The sequence below is a fragment of the Pinus tabuliformis genome, chromosome 1_1 (genome assembly GCF_031772625.1).
Source record: "Pinus tabuliformis cultivar Carrire ecotype Pingquan chromosome 1_1, CPIR1, whole genome shotgun sequence".
In the NCBI taxonomy this organism is placed as follows: Eukaryota; Viridiplantae; Streptophyta; class Pinopsida; order Pinales; family Pinaceae; genus Pinus; species Pinus tabuliformis.
In genome coordinates, this window is record NC_142297.1 from 826,926,480 (window position 1) to 826,949,775 (window position 23,296).

General features: G+C 37.1%; 1 pseudogene; it reads right to left on the minus strand.

Moving 5' to 3' along the window:
• LOC149216656 (transcription elongation factor TFIIS pseudogene) overlaps window positions 1–23,296 on the minus strand; it is a 29,810-nt pseudogene that overhangs the window by 1,319 nt on the left and 5,195 nt on the right.

Here is a 23,296-nt window from a genome sequence, read left to right on the forward strand (position 1 = left end):
ATGCAACATCTAGGTTAAATTTACAATTCAAATCAATAAAAACGTGTGCCAACATAATACTTTTCTAAAAGCATGTTCTTGACTTGTACACTACAAAATGCAGCAGTCAAAGCAGATGTTTGCATAAGGGTACGAAAAAACAATTTAAAGCTTACACATCCAACTCTGTTTATAACTTACAAGTTACAACTTTATTGATAACAAAATCTATAGTACACCCACTACCTACACAAGATGATACTGTTGTAATGGGGAATCTGATAACACAAATCTTAAATCATACAAAAAAAATTGTTAAAAATGTTGTAATGAGATATGATGAATATCGAGTGGCTAGAACTAACCCTGGCGGAACAGAGCCAGAGAGGCCTTGTTATCACCTAAAAATTACAAAACTTCTAATAAAAACTAATAACACAATGAAAATGTTATCTCTAGAAATTAATTAAACAAAGAAACAAAAAGAAACCTCTAGACTTAGTCATGGAAAAATGCTATGGGGATTACAGGCTCACCCTAGGCTCATAGACAATGTTGTTAGTAGTAGCACATAGTCCATCAACATTATGAAAATAAAGGCATTACTTGATAGGAAAACAATTGTTTTGATAGGATTGTATTCTCACCCACCAGGCATTTGTTTAAGGTGACTGACATTTTTGCAAATAAGGGGGCTGATCTGGCTTCAAATTCATTGAAAGTAAAGACAGTCTGATATGAATCCCCTCTTTATAAGCTGATATGGCAAGGCTTTGAAAGTATTGAAATTTAAAAAATTTGGTTTGTGGTTAGAGAGAGGTCTCTTTCTCATTCATTTCCACCACTCAAATACTTCCCTGAGAGTAATGGTTGCAAAATAGGAGAGAACCCAATTGGTAATTCTACCTAAGAAAGTCTTAGCTCTAAAAGACAAGGTTTATGTGCTTGAATATTGAATTTCAGACGCAAACATCAGGAGCATGAGTTTTAAGAAAACCTGTAAGTTTTGACTACAAACCAATACTCAAAGATTGAACTACATATTCAGGGTCTCAAGATTCAAAGGCATGAGTCTAAAGCTCATAACTTCGAAGAGAATAAAATATGAATGTGGATTGAAAGCCAGAAAAGAGGAAGATGGATGCAACACCTAAAATATAACCAATTCAAGTAACGAGTCAATAAAGTTGATGATAAGCATTGCTACTGCCAATGCAGGTAGAGTGGAAGTACCAAAAACTGAAGATCAGATTCCTTTCATTTTTTTCCCTGTATAACACCCACTTCATCATCAATATTCTCTGTAATTTTCCTTCAATTTCATGTATCGGTTGGTGAATCTATAGTGGAAAGCCTAACAGAGAGTTTGAAAAATGGAATGACTTCAGCCCAAATATAAGAGGAATGTTGAATTGTCTTAGAGGGCTCGAGTTAGCACCTGCTAACCTGCCCCATATATTTCCAGAATGTATGCAAAAAGTAATGTTAGACAAATAGAGAAATTTGAAAACCTGAAAGTCCAGTAGCCTCATCTAATGTGGAATCAAACTAGATACAACAAGATCATAACATGGTCAAACTCCATACAAACAACAGAATAGAAAAAGATTAACATAGAAGAAAAGCCAATAGAAGGAACAAGAGAATTATTGCATCTATTAGATCTATTGCTGAGATACAAGGGGAATCCCTCTATTTATAGCAACCTGGGAGGAGTCCAACATTTAAGAAGGATAGTTTGCAAGTATACAAGTATTTAATGATGTACCCAAGTTAACTTACAATTGTTTGTACACCAACAAACCCCTTAAGTGAGACTTAGGTGATATTAAAAAGGAGGCTAAATTCCAAAAATGCGTCCTGACTACATGGCCATGATAGGTACCCATGTACAAAATGCTTATAATAGTTGACAAAGAGAGGGAGGATCATTTTGTTGTGGACAATAGAGCACCATATGTTGCAACTGAATACAATCAGTTCAAATTTGATGTTGACAGATTCAATACCATTACGTATCTAACTCTCTACAAACATTTGATAAACATTTCCATATTGCTTCAAGAAAAGTGTCAAAAGCCTCACTTTTGTTCTTTAAAAAGTAGACACAAGTTTGTTTGGAGCTGTCACCAATGGATGTAAGCAGATAACAAGACCTTTGAAATGACAAGGTAGGAATAAGACCTGCCACAATATTGTGAACAAGTTGAAGACCTTTAAAATCTCTCCAAGATTTTCCCTTAACAAAATTACCTTGAGGATGCTTGCCAAGAACACACCCAGTACAAACACCATCAAAAGGAGAAATAAATGTAAGATTAGTGACCAAATTTTACTTAGTTGATAATCATAGCAAGAGTTTAAGTGACCATATCTTATTTCATAATTTAGTTAACTCATTTGAGTGACCAAGTAATACATTGATAGGAGGCTCCACTACAAAATGAAAAAATAAGTTCAAGTGTGCATGATGATCCACTTTCCTATGGCAACAATTTGTGAAGGGTCCTCAATTTCATGAAACAAAAATAAAAAGTAAACAAGATTGTTTTCCTTGAAACAAAATTTGTAATCTGATAAATTGAGAGAAAATTAGTTGAAATATTAGAAACATATAGAACATTGTTGATCATGTCATCTATCATCTCAATGGAACATTTCCCTTAATAGGTACAAGTGAAGAGTTTCCCAGAAAGATATGCTTTGTATTGCATGAATTAATGGAAGCAAACAAATTCTTAGGTGTAGCCATGTGATGGGTTGCTCCATAATCAATTATCCATTTAGGTAAGAAGAAACTTGCAATAGCAGAGATCGGTTTAGCATTTCTTGTATGATTTCCAAAAGAAGATAGATTGACAATTAAATTGTGTTTCTTCATTTCTGAAGCGAAGGCAACCAATTTCTACAAACAAGATTTTGAATTACCTTTCCATAAAAAGCACATTTAAGAGGTCTATTCTTTCCTTTAAAATCTTGTTTCAGTGAGGGATTTGAAAAGTTAACACTCCTTTGTACTTTTCATTTGTTTCCCTTAGATGCCTTTTTATGTTGTATCCTTGAATTTGAAGGTGAGATAGCTATAAAAATTCCACAGCCAAGAGCACCCATTTCAATGAGTTTATCCTGCTCGCAAGTAGTTGTTCAATAAAAGCATCAAAAGCAGGTAGACTCACAAAACATTGGCCCAAGGCATCTTGATTTCAATATAAATGTGGAAACAAACAATGAATAGAACTTACCTAACTTAGAGAGAACTGCCAAAAATAAGTTGTTCATCACTTTTCTCAATTTTACAATCTTTTAATTGAGGCCAGAGAGATATCACTTGGAAATGAAATCTTAAGTACTATCAAAATTACAAGGATTGAGAGTAATTAATTCATTTTCCAATTGATGACCAAAAATTGCATCCATTTTTCCATGATGCTTCCATCACTATGTCTATCATTTAGAACCAAGATACAATACATTCATCTATTTGAAATTTGTGTGCCTTTAGAGCTAGAACTTTGTGGCGGTACTTGCAAGAGTATCAAATTTGAGGGCTTCTTATGAAGACACGAAGAAAGAGGAGTGTGTATAGGGAAGTGCAAGACACGTGTTTGATACTTCCACACATTTTGAGGGCATGCCAATTGAAATATCATTGTTGTTGGATACACTGGCATTGGTTAGTTTCAAAAAAGTTCTTTGTCAAATATGTTGTTTTCACGAATTAATATTTCCAACCAAGAGGATAAAGACTTGGCATGCCTAGGACATAGTGGTGTAATTTCTTGCATGTATTTGCGATTTATTAGTATTCCACCACTAATAACTTCATTATGTAGCTTCTCATTTAGTAATTGTTGGCATTATGACTCAGATATGGTGCTATGGCATAAGTGTTGTCCTTGATGGCAACTCACTCAAGTGGAAAATCTCTGTTCAGGCTCTCAAAATGATAAAAAATGAGATACCCGCAGGTGTGCCTAACAAAAGCTGCGGACCCGCAGGTGCCCGAGCAAGAAGTGCGGACATACCCGCAGGTTCTCCGAACAAAAGGTACGGACGTCAAATTCACTCACTTTCATGCAGAGAAGCGCACGCACGTGGGAATTTTTATGATTGATCCATGGTATTTAGTCCGGCGTTTTTGATCCTATGGTTTTGGTCCGTGGTATTGCATCTAAAATACTGAACCCCGATTTTGGGTCCCTTGTATTAGCTTTCTATGGTTTTGATCCATGGTTTGAATAAGGGCTTGCCTATAAAAAGGAAAGGAGATCAATTGGCTAGGCACTCATGTGTTGAATATCTTAAGACAAACAAGATCTGAAATATTTGCAATCGATTGGTGAGTTATAATTGAACCTGAGCATGAGAAGGCAGATCAATTGAGGGGTCGTGATCTCTTTAGCGCATGATCAGATTTGTGGATCTGACAGTCTGTGGCATATTGGAGGATTGATAATTTGGCTCTATTTGGAGGTCCGCAGGTGATCCACAGCGTAGCTGCGAAGGTACGCAGTTCAGATATGGGTGCAGGTGCAGAGGACTGCAGTTCAAACTCAGGTGCAGTTGCGGAGGTATGCAGTTTAGCGACAACTGCAGGTGCGGAGGTACGCAGGTCACTGACAGAGAAAGTGCAGACATCCGCAGGTTTCTATTGGTGAAGTTGCGGACTTTTCTCTTGATATATGTTTTAGCTGCTTCTGTCTATCACTGCTGTGTTCAGGGTTCTGAATTGGTGTCTGATTACTGGTACTGTGTTCTGAGAAGTTCTTAATTCAATATTTGCACAAGGAAGTTGGTTGATTGCAGATCTAATTGATGTTTGATTGAGATTCTTGGATCCAGTTTGAAAATTTATGAAACGTGGTCCCTGAAAGAAGAGAGAAGGTTGAAGCCTTCAGTAGGTGAGCACCTACGTACTAGTAGCTCAGCTAGTACAAGAGCTAAGGGGGTTGTAGCTCCCTTCCAAGAGAGTCTAGAAAACGAGAGAGGGTTGTAGCTCTCTGCAGGTTGCAACCTGCGTACTGGTAAAGGACTGCACCATTACAGAATCATTGTAAAAAGTTTCTAATTGAAAGAAGATAGAGACATATTGCAGCAGGTGGTTTTCACCCACATTGGGTTTCCACCTTATATCTGGTGTTCTTTGGTGTGACTATCTGTTTTTCTTGTTCTTGTTCATTATTATATGGTACTGACAAACAAATTAATGGTCAACATCTGAAGAATAAATTAAATTATAAATCTGGAAGGTATATTGAAAAGAATTTGATAATACTGATTCACCCCCCCCCCCCCCCCTCTCAGTATTATTTTCAACAATAATATATTACAACAGTTACTTGTTAAAGGAGAAATATTTCGGTTTGTTTGAACACCATAAACTAGAAAGAAATTTAGCTTTGAATTAGAAAAATGGAATATATTTTGAAAAATATGTTTTTTGATCAAATATTATATCGCATGATCATTAAAAAAAATAGTCATGACAATAAGCAATGATTTTGGACACAATGAATTACATAACTCTACAACTCAAAAACATGTTAGCATATTCAGTTTCTTCTACATTACAGAAAAATGAATCAGTAACATTAAGTTTTCTTTGAATATTTATAGAATCATTTCAGAGATTCTAAAAGGAAACCGCATGTGCTAATCTTGCTCAATTAATTACAGGGAAAATAAGGGGTATACATAATTTGTTGGCTTCTAGGAATTGGATTTCTTTTCTCTTGGAATGGTACACTGACAATTGAAGATTACTATGTTGAAGCTATATTTTAGGTTAGTATCACAATTTACAAAGTTTTGCCTTATTATTTTCTAGTTTATTGTTGTAATCTTGTGTCAGCAATACTTTGATCCACCCATTACATTTCCACTGGCCAGTTTTATTGTTGAAGTGTCACTCCCTCTTAAAGATAACTAGAGGAAATGATACAACTATAAAATTGAATCATGAAACATTCTTAATAGAAATTTCTAGATCCGATGTGTTTGATTATGTTGGATAAAATAAAAATTGTAATGTACCATAAGCATAGGAATTCAAAATATTGGGATAGAAATGTGTGCGTCTATTTTCCTTTAATACTTTAGATGAAGATAACATTTCATGAACAAATGTTGTACATTAATAACATAGTAGGTACAAAATTGATTTTATGGTGATGTTTTATTTTCTTTGTTTATATAGGTCATTTGGCCCCATAGTGGCCACTATTGCCCAACTAAAGAAAACTGGTTCAAGTTTCTTGCTTTTATGGGGAAAAATGACATTAAAAATATTGTTGATGTTGAGGTATATATCGTATAAATATTTTATAGTCTACTTTAGTTTATATTCCAGTGTTCATCGATTTTCACGTCTTATACTTTGCATTGTATCTCTTTTTTAGGAAAGGAACTCAGTATTGATGGTAAGAAGCAGGAATTGAAGAAAAAGGAGAACAATAACAATAGAGCGACAAAATGCAAATTAAAGAGAAAGAGAAGAGCACTAGTCTAGTGGTACCCATAGAGCCAATATCCCGCATAAGACACATAAATACTAATGGTCAAATCTTCAAAGTTGGTGAATCTACCTGCAATGCCTTGGCAACACAATGATAATGTTTTAAAGTGATGAAACAATATTTCATGTGTAAATTGTACTCCAACCAATATTAAGTTGGAAACTCATATTGTAATACTTGACATATCATATAATATAATTTATGTGGTTGGAATTATTTATAGTTACACTTGATATTACTTAGTATTGTAATTAACATATTTAACTTTGCGTTTTCACATTATATGAACATGTACATATGCCAATTTTTTTTTAATTTAGCTGCAAAATCATACTAATTAATTTATGTGGATTAATAATGAAAACATAAAATCAATCTAAAACTACCAAATCAATAGTTTGTGTTTATTAATGATGAACACATAGAATGAATATACAACTAAATTAGTTGCTTATAACGATTGTTAATGAAAATAAATGAAATGAATATAAACTACTATAGTAATTTATATAATGAATATGATACTACCAAAAAATATAAATGACTAATGCAAATGATAAATTTGTGATTACAAATGACAACTAAATTTTTCATATATATGACTATTAGTAGCTAATTTACAATATCTTATAACACCACTAAAATTAAGTCATATATCTTTGGTCATTAATTGGTTTTCTCGGGTGATCTTTTAGTAATATATTTGTTGTATATTTAGTCATTAATTGTGACAATTAATGACTAAATATACTACTAGACAATAAAATTGAGACAACCAATTAATGACTAAGCTAAAAACGACTAAAAGTTGGTCACATTATAAGATACTATAAATTAGCTACTATTGGTCACCAACCGAAAAATAGTCGTTTATATGCAAATTTTAGTCGTTTTTTTAGTAATTAATTAGTCATTTTCTACTAGTGAAGGGTCATAAGCAATTTCAATCTCAAAATCAAAAATCATTTCAAAAAAATGATAACGCAAATAAAAACAAAGGGAAGAACACTAATAGACATTGCCACTTTTGTAATCGAGATGGCCACTTAGAATCCAAATGCTTTAAGAAGATGGAAGCCTTGGAAGAAGCAATGAAGAATCATAACATCCATTTGGAGCACTCTTCAAATTCAACTTCATCTTCAAGAATAACACTTTCTGCATGTGGTTGTCAAGCATCTCGATCTAGTTATGCACTAAATGTATCTTATTCTTCTCATTCTCATGAGTGGCTCATTGATTTTGGAGCTTCTTATCACATGGCCAGAAACAAAGCCATGTTTTCTTCTTTAAATGATTGTAACACCAAAAATATATATGTTGGTGATGATAGATCTCTTAGTGTTGTAGGGACTGGCACTATTCATCTAGACAATGGTCAATTTAATGATTTATTATGTGTTCTAACCTTATCCTGCAACCTCCTATCTATATATCAGATAACTCATTCAGGTGAAGATAAAATTGTTGATTTTTCACCTCATGATGTTGTAATTAAGGAGCTAAGAGATCCTAGACAGATTTTAGCTACTGGCATTGTTGATGATTCTATAAGGTTGTATAAGTTTAACAACTTTGGGTCATCAAATCTTCTCTCGGTGTTTGTTTCTCATAATGATGAAGTGAGCAAACTTTGGCATGAGTGATTTGGTCACTTAAACTATCGCTCCCTTCAGAATCTATGTAAATAAAGTATCGTGACAAGTCTTCCAATGGTATCTTGCACAGATGGTGTTTGTTCTGGATGTGTACTCGGAAAACATCATTGGGATAGTTTTGAAAAGTGTGCCTCTTGGCACGCCTTAGCCCCTTTATAGCTTGTGCATAATGATTTATGTGATCCACTTCCAGTTGTTTCATTCTTTGGCTACAAGTATTTCTTAACTTTCATTGATGATTTCTCCAGGCACACTTGAGTATATTTCTTAAAACTCAAGATTGAAGTATTTAACATGTTCTTGGCCTTTAAGGCCTTTGTTGAAAAACAATATGGACATAAAATTCTTAAGCTAAGATCTGATAATAGTGGAGAATATGTTAACAACAAGTTCATCAACTTTTGCACTAAGAATGGAATTCAAATGCAACATATTGTTCCATATACTCCACAACAAAATGGTGTAGCTGAAGGGAACAATCCCACCTTAAAGGAAATGGATAACTGTATGCTTCAATCTAAAGGACTTAGTCTTAATTTTTGGGCAGAAGCAATTAACTGTGAAAATTACATAGTAAATCACACTCCTACTAAGGTTTTAAAGAATATAACTCTAAAAGAAGCAAGGAGCTCAATTAAACCAGATGTAAGTCACTTTCGTGTGTTTGGAAGTGAAGCATGGGCCCATATTCCAGATGAGAAACATAAATCTTTAGAACCTAAGAGTGAAAAAAGTATTTTTGTTGGATATTATGAAGATTTCAAAGGATATGGACTTATTCCACTTAAGTCCAAAAATATTATCACTAGAAGAGATGTAAATTTTGTTGAAAATATATCAGCCTACGAGCCTAGTTCGGTGAATGTGCCACCTCTCTCTATCCCTTCTACTTCTGGAAATATTTCTTCTTCAGATGATGATAGCGAAGATGTAAATACTCCCCCACCTTCTCAGGATCCTCCTTCAACTCCTCAGCTTTCAAAATGGGTCTGTGCTACTCGGGATGCGGCAAGTGCTCTTGCCAGTGATCCTACAGCTCAATGACGTACACGTTCTTAGTTCGATAGAGCCTCTTCTTTACTGGCTCAAGCTTCAGCGAATTATGATCCTGACACCTTTGCAGAAGCTTCGGGCCGTCTAGATTGGGACGCAACTATGAATGAAGAATATTGTTCATTATTGGAAAATGGCACATGGGATCTTGTTCCTCTTCCAAAGGGACAAAAACTTGTTAGATACAAATGGGTTTACAGAACCAAGTATGGACCAGATGGAAAAGTTGATAAACATAAAGCTTGTCTTGTTGCTAAGTGTTTTTCACAATTTGAAGACATTGACTATACTGAAACCTTCTCCCCTGTTTCCAAAATGAACTCTATTTGCCTTGTTCTTTCCCTTGCTGCCTCTTTCAAATGGGAAGTCCATCAGATGGATGTTAAATTTTCCTTCTTGCATGAGGACTTGCATGAAGAAATATATATGGAACAACCTACTGTCTTTATACAAGCAGACTCCAGCCTTGTATGTCAGCTTAAGAAATCCCTTTATGGTCTCAAGAAAGCCCCTCGGGCTTGGTATGCCAAAATGGATAGCTTTCCTTTAGAAACTGGCTTTTATAGGTGTCATTCTGACAATATTGTCTACACCAAGAAAGTGGGCAAGTCTCTTATCATTCTTGTTCTTTATGTTGAAGATCTTATCCTTACTAGTAGTGATCCCAACCTTATAAACCAAGTGAAGTCCAGCCTAAAAAGAAGTTTGAAATGACAGACTTAGGACACTTGCATTATTTTATTGGTCTTCAAGTCTTGCAATCCAAGGAAGGTATTTCCCTTTCCGAGTCCAAGTATGCCTGTGATCTTCTATGCCATTTTCACATGGAAGACTCTAAGCCAACCCCTTCTCCCTTTCAGTCTGGAGCCAAACTTTCAGTCACTTGTACTTCCCCTAAAGTTGATGCTACCTTATACCATCAACTTGTAGGAAAACGTTTGTATCTAACCCATACTCGTCCTAAAATTTCCTTTGTTGTTGGCCTTATTGCTTGGTTTATGCAAAACCCACATTAAAGTCATTGGAAAGAAGCTAAAAGAATACTTCATTATGTTCGAGGTACAATTCAGTTTGGGATTCATTACAGTGCATAAACATCTCCTCTATTGGTTGGTTTCACTGATTCCGATTGGGCTGGTGACCCTGATGATCAGACATCTACTGCAGATTATGTGTTCACTCTTCGTTTAGGACCTATTACATGGGCTTGCAAGAAACAAAGTGCCATTTCTCTTTCTTCAACAGAAGCAGAGTATCGTGGTGTCGTAGAAGCTAGTAAGGAAGCCATGTGGATTTGTCAGATCATGTCAGAGTTTGGCTTTTAGCAGCAGCATCCGACTACACTTTGGTGTGATAATCAAAGTGCTATTCAACTATGCAAAGATCCAGTCCAACATCAGCATAGCAAATAGATTGAACTGCACATGCACTTCATCAAAAAGCTCATTCATGACCATGCTCTTGAAGTGAAATATTTTTCAACAGATGATCAAGTTGCAAACATCTTTACAAAGGCTCTCACAGAGGCAAAGTTTACTAAACTTCAATTTATGGTTGGAGTTTAGGAAGTTGTCACTAAGGGGAGATAAGCTCTAATGCCTCCTTCCTTCTCCTATTGTGTCATATTTGTACATCCTTCAATCCTATCCCAAGTTGTTCTTAAGAGGGGATGTTAGGATATTCCGACACATAGGAAATAGTTACTTATAACCTGGTCTAGTGTAGAGTTAGGTAAAGTGTGTTTCTTGACTATGTACTTTTATAACTTACAATCCGATGGTCATGATATGTTCTGGACATGAAGTGATCCGACTGTTCATTCCCTCCTCAGTATTACGGACACATGATCCATGGCTTAACACCCGATTGGTCCATGATCTCTATTTAAAAAGCATGGAGGGTCATTTGTAGGGTAACCATTCATGAGAGAAGCTTATGTAAATTTTCATTCTTTTATTAATAAATTACCTGAATTGGCCGTGTTGGTTCAGGTCATGGATTTTTTCCCTCTTTGAGGGTTTTAACCACATCAAGCATACTAGTGTATTCATCTGTGATCTATTTGTGAGTGGTGTCCTTTGGTGTTCTGTCTGAGGAACTTACCCTGTAAATTCCTACAAATTTCATTTCATTATTAAGGATAATTGGTATTCTTCTCTTGATATTGATTCATCAACTTGTGAGCATTTCTCTTCATCACTAAAACTTGTAAAAGAGAAGTTGGTAGCTTAAGTTGCAAAGAGGTTTAGGAAAAAGATGAAAATATTGCCAAGGTTGAAAAATATTTGGAGGAATTGGTTCTGAAAATTGACTAGGGAATTTACAATAAGGAGGGCATAAAGGATATCAAACATATGCAATTACAATCTAAATTATTGATGGAAAAGAAATTGGATCATAACATAGAGCCACTTGTTTTGAATATGGAGACCAGAACACAAAATTGTTCCAAATTTTAGTTGACCATAAAATAAAACATTAACACCATATGGGAGATAACCAAGACTAAAGGAAATTAGATGAGAGGTTTCACGGAATGGGTAGTTCTAGGAATATAAGAATTTAAAGGCATCTTTTAGGAACCTATTGGTGCAAACATTGGTGAATATATTACTACTTATGTTACCATTTCCTATGCTATTAAATGAAGACGATAATGAGAGGATGTTTTGGTTTATTACAAAAGAAGAATTATTAAATGTGTTGTTCATTTTTAAAAAGGACAAGAATTAAATTTTTAATCAATGGAAAATGGAATTCTACCATGGTTTCTTTGACTAGTTGGGAGAGGATGTAATTTAGGTAGTTGAATAGGTTAGAAGGCTAGGGAAGCTCCTCGTAAACATTAATATAACTTGTATTACATTGATCTTAAAGGTATACTACCTTGATACCTTTGAAGGATCTAGGCCCATTTATTTGTACAATTGTCTCTATAATATCATCTCTAAGGTGATGGTATTAAGACTTAAACCATTGATCTCCATTTTTATTTTAGTAGAACAATTTAGGTTCATAGAGGGCAGGTGAAGCCATTAGTACATCACAATAAGGACATGATTTTATAAATATTTCAAAATATTTAATTGTTGTTGTCAACTTGATCAAGCTCAGGCATATGACAAGGTTTGAAATCATTTGTAATTCATAATTTTTTTTCTGCGTATAGTCAATTGGACCATAGCATGTTTAAAATTTGTCTCCTTTGCATTTTTAATTAATGATACAACCTTTGGTTTTTTAAGGTCCTTTAAGTGGTTGAGACAAGGTTATGCTTTATCCTCCTATATTTTTATTTTTTATGGCAAAAAGTATTACTAGATCTTTGGTTTATGCTAAAAGGAGGAGAATTGTGCAAGGTATAATGGTTGGTAGGAAGGAGACACTCACCCATGTTCGATTCATAGATGATGTTTTGATTTTTTGTTTTGGATCATCTCTAGAACTCAACGCATATTGGGATATTCTCTGCCTTTGTAAAAATGAAATGGGATTGGAATTCAATGAGACTAAATCTACTCTTTATTCATATAATTCCAATGATGGACTTCATGCAATAATAACTAGATTTATGCCCTTCTAGACTATAAAAAATAATGTAGGGATAAAATATTCATGGTTCTGAATGAAACCAAATAATTATGTGAAGAATTACTAAGATGGTGGGAAAATGAATTTCACAACTGTTATAGCTCCAAATCTCACTCTTATGGTTTGTGATGCTGTACTCATGGCCTAGGGCAACCCCTCCTTCAATACCTAGTCCTAAAATTTAAAAAACAGTGTTTTATCCCTTATACGCGACATTTCCCTGAGTTAAACACGTGTATACGCGGGTATGTGTATAGCCAACCTGCGTGTATGTATTAAAACACTTAAAAAAATATAACACTCCTCATTTTCGGGCGGAGATCGCGGGTTTTACCTGCTGATCACCTGTTAGTGCCCATGGCCCAGCTGTTCCCAACCAACTCCTAACTAAAAAACTACTTTGGAGATGGTATAAAAAGACCTCAAAGGGAAGGCCTAAGGGAGGAGAGAAGAGAGAGAAAGGTTATGCTGAGATTCTTCCCTTGACCAGGTCTGAAGTCCCTTGTGCCTTCTGTACTTCCCCCATTTTGTACAGGAAACCTTTGTTTCCTTGTGTGTTGATGTTCATCCACCATTTATGACATCATGGAGAGAGTCATGGAAGGAGTTTGTTAGAGGCTTGAGGCTGGAACGGATCCGGAAGGAAGCTTTGCTTGGACCCTGCTGAAGGTGACTCAGGTGAAAACATTCCTTTTTATGTACTTTATTTGTCTATAATAAAAGAAACACATGTCTTGGTTCCCGAAATGAATCTTCTTTATGTTAATGATATTCATGTTTAGAATTCATATATAAAAGGTTGTTTGGATTCCATAACTAACTACCTTTCTTTATAACATGAAGATGGTTTCTTTATAAGTTTTTGTCCATGTACTGTTGTGTTCTTTGAATTGGTTGTTTTGCAGGACAAAAGAGAAGAAGGGAACTCCAATAAGGGTTTGTACCCTAAAGGCCTTCTCAAACGTAGGACCAAAGGTACGTACCCTTACCATAGAATTTGCTTACAATAGCATAATGGCTGTATGAATGCATGTTTCTTTGAATACATAACTTTTAGTCTGTTAGGGTTTCAACCCAAAAAGCCCTAGGGGAACATTTCCCTCCATCAGAATTGGCGACTCCATTGGGGACAACACTCTTGTTGTTCCTAGTTTGGGTGTTTTTCAAGCCAATCAGGGCTCAGCTGCCTTGTCTGCTTGTTGTTATTGTCTGGTCTGTTCTTGAACTTTAAGCTTTGCCAGTTTCTTCAGTTTGTTTTTTTATTTTTCTTGAAGCTTTTCATATACGTTGTTTTTCTTAGATACAGAGGCGTATATACACTTGTTTCTTTGAGTGAACCCGCGTATACGCAGGTTTCCTCAGATATAGTCACGTATACATGCAATATGTACATCAGTACAGTCGCGTTTATATTGCAATTTTCAAGATTTATAAATCTTTTTGTCTCTGGAGGTTTGTCTGGTGGTTTGATTCGGTCTGAAACAGTCACTGTCCAGTATCAGTTATTTGTTTTACAACGAGCATCTTGTTCTGAATTCTCTATGATTATATGGAGTATTGGTCTTGTTTTTTTTGTTGATTGCAAGCGTCATTGTTTTTTGCTAAAGCACGCAAGATTTCTTGCTAGGAATCTTGGCTGCTCTGATTCATCAGAGTAGGGAGATTGATCACAATCTTTGTGTTAATCTTGCTTTTGGTGACTTTTTGTTTGCTTGACAAAATCGCTTTTTCTGACCATCCACTTCTTTGTTTCATGAAAGTTGTTGATTCACACTTTCTTGGAATTTGTCTTTTTGATCTTTTTGGTTTTCATTGCCAAAGCTTTGATTGCTGCTTTTGATTGTTAAGAGTGATTTCAAACACATTTATTTTTGTTGAGTTTTCATCCATTATGTGGTGTTGATTCGCAAAAGTGTTTAATTGCCTATTCTTCAATCACAAGTTTCAGTGTTGTTGAGAGCATTTTTTGAAAAGACTCTTTTGTTTGTTGCTTTGAAGAAAATCTTTTGAAAATCTTAGTTTTGCTTTCTTGAACTTGCTTTTCATTTGGTTTCCTTTTAGGAAGTGAAAGTGCTTTATGTTTGTCTTAGAACTTGTTTTTAGTGTTTAGACGAAATGAATGGTAGCATCTCATATTCCATCTAGACATTGTAAGTGGCAAGATAAAAAATTGATAAGCAAGCAACTTTCATTTTTGTTTTTAGAGTAGTTTTAAATCTTGCATCCACATATAGTTGTGGCATTAGGATAGATTTGCATCTCCTTTTAGGCATACATAGCTTTGTTAGCTTTTGTGAGTGCGAAGTGTGAATTAACGAAAAGAAAAGAAAAATTTTCTTTATTAGAAGTTCCTCTGAGCCCTATAGAAATTTCTCTTCATCGAAAAAACGAAAAAGTGCATGTTCATGTAGTTAAGTTTTTATTAATTTCTTTTGCGTCAAAAAACACCACTAGTTTCACTTTTGTTACCTTGTGACTTAAAGAACAGCCTAATAAAATCAAGCGCTAACTAAAATTCACTAGAACTTTTTGTTTTAGTTAGTTACACCAACAAGATTAGGATTTTAGGGCCTTGGATTAGGCGAGTGGAGAGTTAACTCTCCAAGGCCATATAAACGTCAAACGTAGGAGTCTGAATAACGAGAGAAAATCCAATAGCGTTAGGAAGACAAGGAAAGCTCCAGATCTGGGAGTTAAGCACGAGGGTCTGTGAAGACAGGGAAGAGAGATACCCCCTCTCCTACTTGTCCGAACTTACCTCACGACTGTTCCGCCTGGCTTCTGCGACGAGTTGGTATCCATAGTTGCTACTCCTAGGGAACTACACAGGTGGCTGCGGAGGGGAATCCCCTGGCACCTGAGGTTGACGTTGCATCACTCTCAACAGTACTACTGGAGGGCACCCTTGCGAAGCTTGGGGGCTTGCACCGGCGCAAGCTGTTGTTAGGAGGTCAGCGTAACTTCCTCTGTTACCTTTGCTGATAGGACTAGGCCATCATTATCCCAGACTATCTTCGGAAGGCCCCTTACTCCACTTTCTTGTATTTTGGTGTCCGGTCCTCATCACCCGGAGCGGAAATACTTGGAAGTTGTTTGACTGGCTGATATCTTTAGGGACTTTATAGTGTGTGCTCTTTGTTCCTTGTATATAGTTGGCTTTAGGTATTTTTGTCTAGTCACGTTTGGACTTTGTGTTCTGAGTGACCAGCTTACCACTCTACCGATCTTGAAAGGCTTTTGGTTGTTCTTTTAGAAGTTGTGGAGTTGCCTCCTCAAGGGCAAAGGTTTTGATTGCTTATCCATATTCCTTGAAAATTTATTTCTATATTTCCGTATGGGAAGGGTCTTTGGACCAGTTAGATATGGCCAATATTCCTGTGGAAACCAACCAAGGTGCCCTCCCAAAAGGGGATCCTTGTGCTTTTCCTTTCTTTGGAAACGTTGGTACTCCCTTGATGGCCACTTTGAATATTCCAGGGTTGAATGTTGGACTACCCGTTTGGCTGTGGTCCACTCCGAATATTCCAAATTCTCTTGAAGCTTCTCAGTTGAATGCTTTATTTCAAGGGCATCACATGGGTGCTCATTGTTCATCTTCTCTCAAAGAGAAATCTGGGGTTCCTTCTTCTCCTCCTTCTTGTCACAAGAAATCTAAAAAGAGGAGAAAGAGGAAGTCAAAGAAGAAGAATAATTCTATCCTTTCATCTTCAACCTCTGCAAGTCATGTTGGAGATGAGCCTTCAGCCACTGCTAGTCATGCTAGGGGCACAAGTCTAGTCACTGCGAGTCACACTAGCACTTCATCATCAACCTCTGCGAGTCATGTTGAAGATGAGTCTTCAGCCGCTGCAAGTCATGCTAGGGGCACAAGTCTAGTCACTGCGAGTCACACTAGCACTTCATCATCAACCTCTGCGAGTCATGTTGAAGATGAGTCTTCAGCCGCTGCAAGTCATGCTAGGCGCATAGGTCTAGTCACTACGAGTTATACTAGCAAAGAGTCACCGACCTCTGCAAGTCATGTTCAGGACTCTCCGTAAACCACTGTTAGTCATGTGGGCGGAATGGAGGTTGATAAGAAACCTGGACGTAGAAGCTTTAAACCTAAGTTCCCTTGTAAGATATGCAAGGGAGACCATCTTACTCATTTATGCCCTGGTATTCCAGAGGTTCAAAGGATATGGTCCAAGTCTGAAAGTACTTCTACTCCTAAACCTGATATGGTTTCTCATCAATCCCCTCAACCATTGGTTGATAATGTGGTAGAGCCAGTGCAATCGCTGGCCGATTACACTCCTCTTTTGGGGGGTGAAGTGCCTAAAAAAACAGTCTGTTTGATCTCTAGTAGAGAGTCTTCTGGTATAGGGGGCATTCTGGTTTCTTCGAATGTTCCCCCTCCAAGTTCTAAGAGTGTTTCCTTTGATTGGGATAGCCTTGTTGAGCCTCGTCTTCCTTCTGCTGCACCTTTCCAAATAAAGGTCAGGGTTAATTCCACAAATGTCTATCGATGTATGGTGGATGAAGGATCCTCTGCAAGTATTATATCCTCTTTGACTTGGAAATCTTTGGGTTCCCCAAACTTGTTGACAGCTCAGAGTCAGTTGTTAGCCTATGATAGAAGACCTAGTGAATCTATGGGTGTTCTTCCTCAATTGCCTATCACTTTAGGTGGGAAGACTGTCTTAATCGATATGATGGTGGTTGATAGCCCTTTAGACTTTAATATGCTGCTTGGGCGTGATTATGTCTATGCTATGAATGCTGTGGTGTCTTCACTCTTTCGAGTAATGTGATTTCCTCATAACGGGAATATTGTCACTATTGATCGGCTTGCATCTGATAATCACCACCCTAATTCGACTTTACTGCAGAATGCCCCTTGGTTTGTTCCAAGTGTTCAAGTAGACTCTACCCCGCCAAGGGTCAATTATGTGGCATTGAATGCTCAATTTTCAATCGCTCCTCAGAAAGATCCTTTGACATATTATTCTCCTTCTTGGGACTTGGCCCCGGTAGTTGACCGAGAGATCCTTCCTATAGGGACATGGGACCCCTTAATTCCCTCTTTTGATCCTTGTAGTTCTCATGATTTCTCAGATCTTGCTTTACCTTCACAGGAGGAACTCTTTGAAGCCATGAGTTATGACTATCAAAGGAGTCCTTGGTCTGAGCCCTGCAAGGGGTTTGTCCAGAAGAGCTATTATACGTAAGCCGAAAGGTTGCGTGGTTCTATGTACCATATTGTATATATGAGGTACGCATTTTCAAGTTTTGTATTCTATAACACAAAGATTTTATATGAAGTTTATATGTGGGATGTATTAACTTCTCATCTAGTGTTCCTATTTATGTTCACAGAACTTGGAAGATGTCTCCTTTGGAAGTTTATGGTTGGTCCATTCTGACAGGTATTGGTTCTCGAAACTGGCATATAGGTTAGGTTTTTCCGCCTGCATTATGCACTTATCAGTTTCCTTTCCCATTTTGCCTTAGGATCGACCCCACCAAGTTATGGTGTGGAACCTTCCCATTGCTTAGAAGTATCATGACTTGTGTGGTAGAGCCATCCTTTACATGGGCATCCTAGTTAGCACCTCACTGACATTTGTTTCCCATGCTGCTCTGATTTGAGTAGGCTCGGGAGTCCTCTGTAGTCCCGCCATTACTTATGCATTGAAGACTCATTCTTCTTAGCTTCTTCGCTTTGTTCTGGCCTTATACCCTAGAGGCTCCTTTGTGTTGAATTGTACTACTGCATTGCATGTTGACCACTTGCACCTTTTGGCCTAGAGCCGGCTTCACTTGGACTCCTGTTTTAAGCCAACTTTTGACCATGACGTCTGCAAAATCAACCTTGCATACCTTTGACTTCTGCAGCTTGACACACCTTGATCCGTGGAAGGAACATACCTTTGAGTGTCACTGACCAGTTTTCACCTCCCTGCATTGAGCATAGGAACATTCCTTTCCCAGGAACTAGATCATCTGTTTCACTGACACTCGTTCTTTCCACTGTACCATAGGATTCTTTTATTCTTTTTCCGGCTTAACAGAAAAAGACAAAAAAATTAAATATTCCAAAAAAGAGCAAGAACGAGACATTATTTCCATTTATTGTTGGCAGCTAGAGTTAGTCGTGTCGCCCTTGAACATAGCACTCAAAACAAAGTCTCCTCCGCATGGGTGGGATTTCGTTTGACTTAGGTACGCCATAACCTTGTTATTGAGTCAGTTCTCCCTCGATTGGTTATCTCTTCCAATCATATGGAGGGTTCGTTCGTGCCTCCTGCATGGCGAACTTATACAGAGTCATCATATGCTACCACATAGTCACATTAAGTCGTGCTTTTGTTCAAGGGAAGTTAACCTGAGTCGGCCTTTCTGCGGTGTCTCTTGACTCATTTTTTCAGTCGGCCATCCCTGGTTGTCAGTGTCACGTCTATTATCACATCAGTTATATTGGTCCTTTACTCGTGCCGATTTGAGAAGGTCCCCATTGACTTCTTGCTGGCGGGTCTTGTCCTTATCGATGACGACATCTTGCTCTGAGGACAGGCCTAGAGCCGCACCCTGGCCCTATTTTCATTATTGATAGGTCACCTTGTGCTCAGCATCGATCAGTATCATGGGTCTTTGACTGAGTGGTTTCCTTTGTGTTCGACGTCAGCTTACATTATCACACATTGGGATTCGTGCAGTACCTTGGTTTCCATTTGACCCTATTGGTGGATACCTCACCTCTGTGTCAGCTTTCATTATTGGTTGGTTCAGATGGTTTCTGTCGTGCGCTAGCTACATCTTATGTACACCGGAAACGTACTTCGGTTGGGTTACTACATCTTTTTCGTCTGATTCCTTCCACATTATTGGCCTATGGGTTACACTCGTGCTAGATTGATGAAGGATGCCTTAATGCCTTCCTTCTAGCGGATCTTTCCCTATCGACTCCGACTCATTGCTCTGGGGCAAAGATCTAGAGTCCATTTGGCAGTACCTTGGGGTTTGCAGTCATTAGTGGCAGATCCTTCGCTATCGATAGTGGGAAACCATCATTGTCTCCTGATCGATAGATTCTTACAGGTGTTCGACTCCAGCTCATCTATTCACACTTGTTAGATTGTACTGGGTACCTTGACGCTCATTATCATTATCGGTGAGTAGTCTCGCGTTTGTTAATGGTATACATCAATGACCGGTAATCAAACGATTTCTCACATGGTCGACTTCAGATCATTTATTCCCATGGTGTAGAAATGTACCACGGCGGTCGGTGAAGACCTCAGGTTGTATCAACATTCATTGGTTCACTTGACAGTTGCTCCTATTGCTGCTAGTTGATACCACTCCACTTTATATGTTACAGTCAGTCATGGCGACATTCTATATGCTGGCACCTGAGTTTGCAGTGTAGTACCATCCTATTCCATCATGTTCAGTTGGTACCTTTTGAGGATCAGTCTTTGATATCAGTGATCCGTTGCATCTTTCAGCATCATTGACAGTCTTATATGTGATATTCCGACATGTACTTGTTCATTATGATCAGATGATCCATTATGTATCTTTCAGTCATTTATACTTGTATACTTAGTGGATCCTCTTGTACTTGATATGCGGACATGCTTTACTTTTTCTGAGCATGGGTATGCCCGCCTCAGACAATGTTTCTTTCTGATCTCCTTTGGTGGCTTGGCAGGTTGAATTTTGGTGAAGTCCTCCTCGGTTTTTGACATACTTCCTTTCCATGTACTCGCATAATATATTTCGGCCATCATGTACCCCTTCTGACCTCATATATTAGGGGGCATCTATTATAGCTCCAAATCTCACTCTTATGGTTTGTGATGCTGTACTCATGGCCTAGGGCAACCCCTCCTTCCAGACCTGGTCCTAAAATTTAAAAAACAATGTTTTATCCCTTATACGCGACATTGCCCTGAGTTAAACGCGTGTATACGCGGGTATGTGTATAGCCAACCCGTGTGTATGTATTAAAACACTTAAAAAAATATAACACTCCTCATTTTCGGGCGGAGATCGTGGGTTTTACCTGCTGATCACCTGTTAGTGCCTGTGGCCCAACTGTTCCCAACCAACTCCTAACTAAAAAACTACTTTGGAGATGGTATAAAAAGACCTCAAAGGGAAGGCCTAAGGGAGGAGAGAAGAGAGAGAAAGGTTATGCTGAGATTCTTCCCTTGACCAGGTCTGAAGTCCCTTGTGCCTTCTGCACTTCCCCCATTTTGTACAGGAAACCTTTGTTTCCTTGTGTGTTGATGTTCATCCACCATTTATGACATCATGGAGAGAGTCATGGAAGGAGTTTGTTAGAGGCTTGAGGCTAGAACGGATCCGGAAGGAAGCTTTGCTTGGACCCTGCTGAAGGTGACTCAGGTGAAAACATTCCTTTTTATGTACTTTATTTGTCTATAATAAAAGAAACACATGTCTTGGTTCCCGAAATGAATCTTCTTTATGTTAATGATATTCATGTTTAGAATTCATATATAAAAGGTTGTTTGGATTCCATAACTAAATACCTTTCTTTATAACATGAAGATGGTTTCTTTATAAGTTTTTGTACATGTACTACTGTGTTCTTTGAATTGGTTGTTTTGCAGGACAAAATAGAAGAAGGGAACTCCAAGAAGGGTTTGGACCCTAAAGGCCTTCTCAAACGTAGGACCAAAGGTACGTACCCTTACCATAGAATTTGCTTACAATAGCATAATGGCTGTATGAATGCATGTTTCTTTGAATAGATAACTTTTAGTCTGCTAGGGTTTCAACCTAAAAAGCCCTAGGGGAACATTTCCCTCCATCAACAACGGTCCAACAAAATGGTTGTAGAGAGTAGGTTGCTTAGTTCTGGTTTATTCTGAGTTGGAGTCTATTTTAGTATGCTAGCACACTTTCGTCAATGTCCCAAAAGGAATCTTAGAAAAGTTTAGGAATTACTTCTTCAACTCCCTATTGTAGGGTAGTAGTGAATATAAAGGTATCCATTGGGTAAATTGGAGAAATGTTGCATTTCAAAAGGCATTAAGAGGTTGGGATCTAAAGGTGTTTGTTGTTGCAAAAATAATTATGGAATATGATCAATAAAGATAATATATGGATAAGGATTTTAATTCAAAATTTAATAGACCCTAGTACAATGATGCACTGGATTAGGAGGGAAAGGAAAAATCTTCTGGAATTTATCAAACCAATGGAAATATTTGACCTTGGATTTTCTTATGATTAGCTCCTTGCAAGCCTAGAAAGTTGGTAATGGGTCACAAGTTCGAGTGGGTGTTGAATGGGTTATGACAGAAGTATATTTCTTTCTGATGAATTAATTTAGCATTTTCAAATGATTAAGAGAGTTACATTAAATTCAATGTTAAATCCAACAATGTCCACACTATGGTCACACAGATGGTTGAGTGTTGTTGATTTAAATTTGATATGTGAGTGGGATACTTATTGGAATAAATTTATACCCACTCTTCAAATGACACATATTATACATGATGGGTCAAGGAATTAGCTCCTTTTTATCATATTTCTATTATATTTTTTACCATTTTCACCTTTTAGAAGCCTTCATGATCATCCTTTTTGCATACCTTTTTGCCACCATCTATACATGCATACGTTATTAGAGCTATAGAAGTTGAAAAAAAATATATATTCAAAGTTAATATTTGCAATATTCTAGTGTTTTATATGTTTTCTTTATAAAAGAAAGCTTAAATTTGACAGTCATAGAAATTTAAATAATCTATAGCTTTCCTTTGGTCCTGTAGCAAGATCATAGATTGGCACACTTCTAGGGACAACTTATTTGAGCCAAACATTGGAGCATGTGGAAAAAATAACCAAGATGGTTACCCACCTATAGCATTCTCTGAAAAGGAAAACATGTCTATCGGTTGGATATTGGTGAAATTCCTCTCAGAATCTAGAGGAATCTGGTAGTCTTTTAACTTTAAATATTTTAAGGAATGAAGGTAACAAAATTCTTCTGGGAGTGTTTCTAGATACGCCTCCTATGCTACAATCTTTTTAAGGTCCTTCAGCCACCCTAATGACTTTGCAAGCTCTAAAAGTGTAGCATCAATGGTCAATTGTCGCAAGTGGATAGGTGCCTACAGTGTTTATGTTTCAAGGAGAATGGAAGATAAACTAATAATTATTTTATTTTATTCTCAAAAGAAATATACTAAAAAAAAAAAAATCATTCTCAAGTGACTGAGGTACATCTACATACTTGAGACTCACATCTCCACAATATTTCCAATTCCTGCCCGACCACTTCTAAAACTCTTAAATCCTGTAGTGGAAGCCAAGAAAGTAAGGAAGAGTGTGGACAGTTACTGTAGTGGAGCCACATTATCTTCCGTGACCACACCCATGTCAATATGTATGATTACAAAATAGCCTTCAACTTCAAGGAAATGCAAGTGACTGATCATTCCAAAGAGCTTAAGGTTGTCGTCCAAAGTTTCTCGAAGA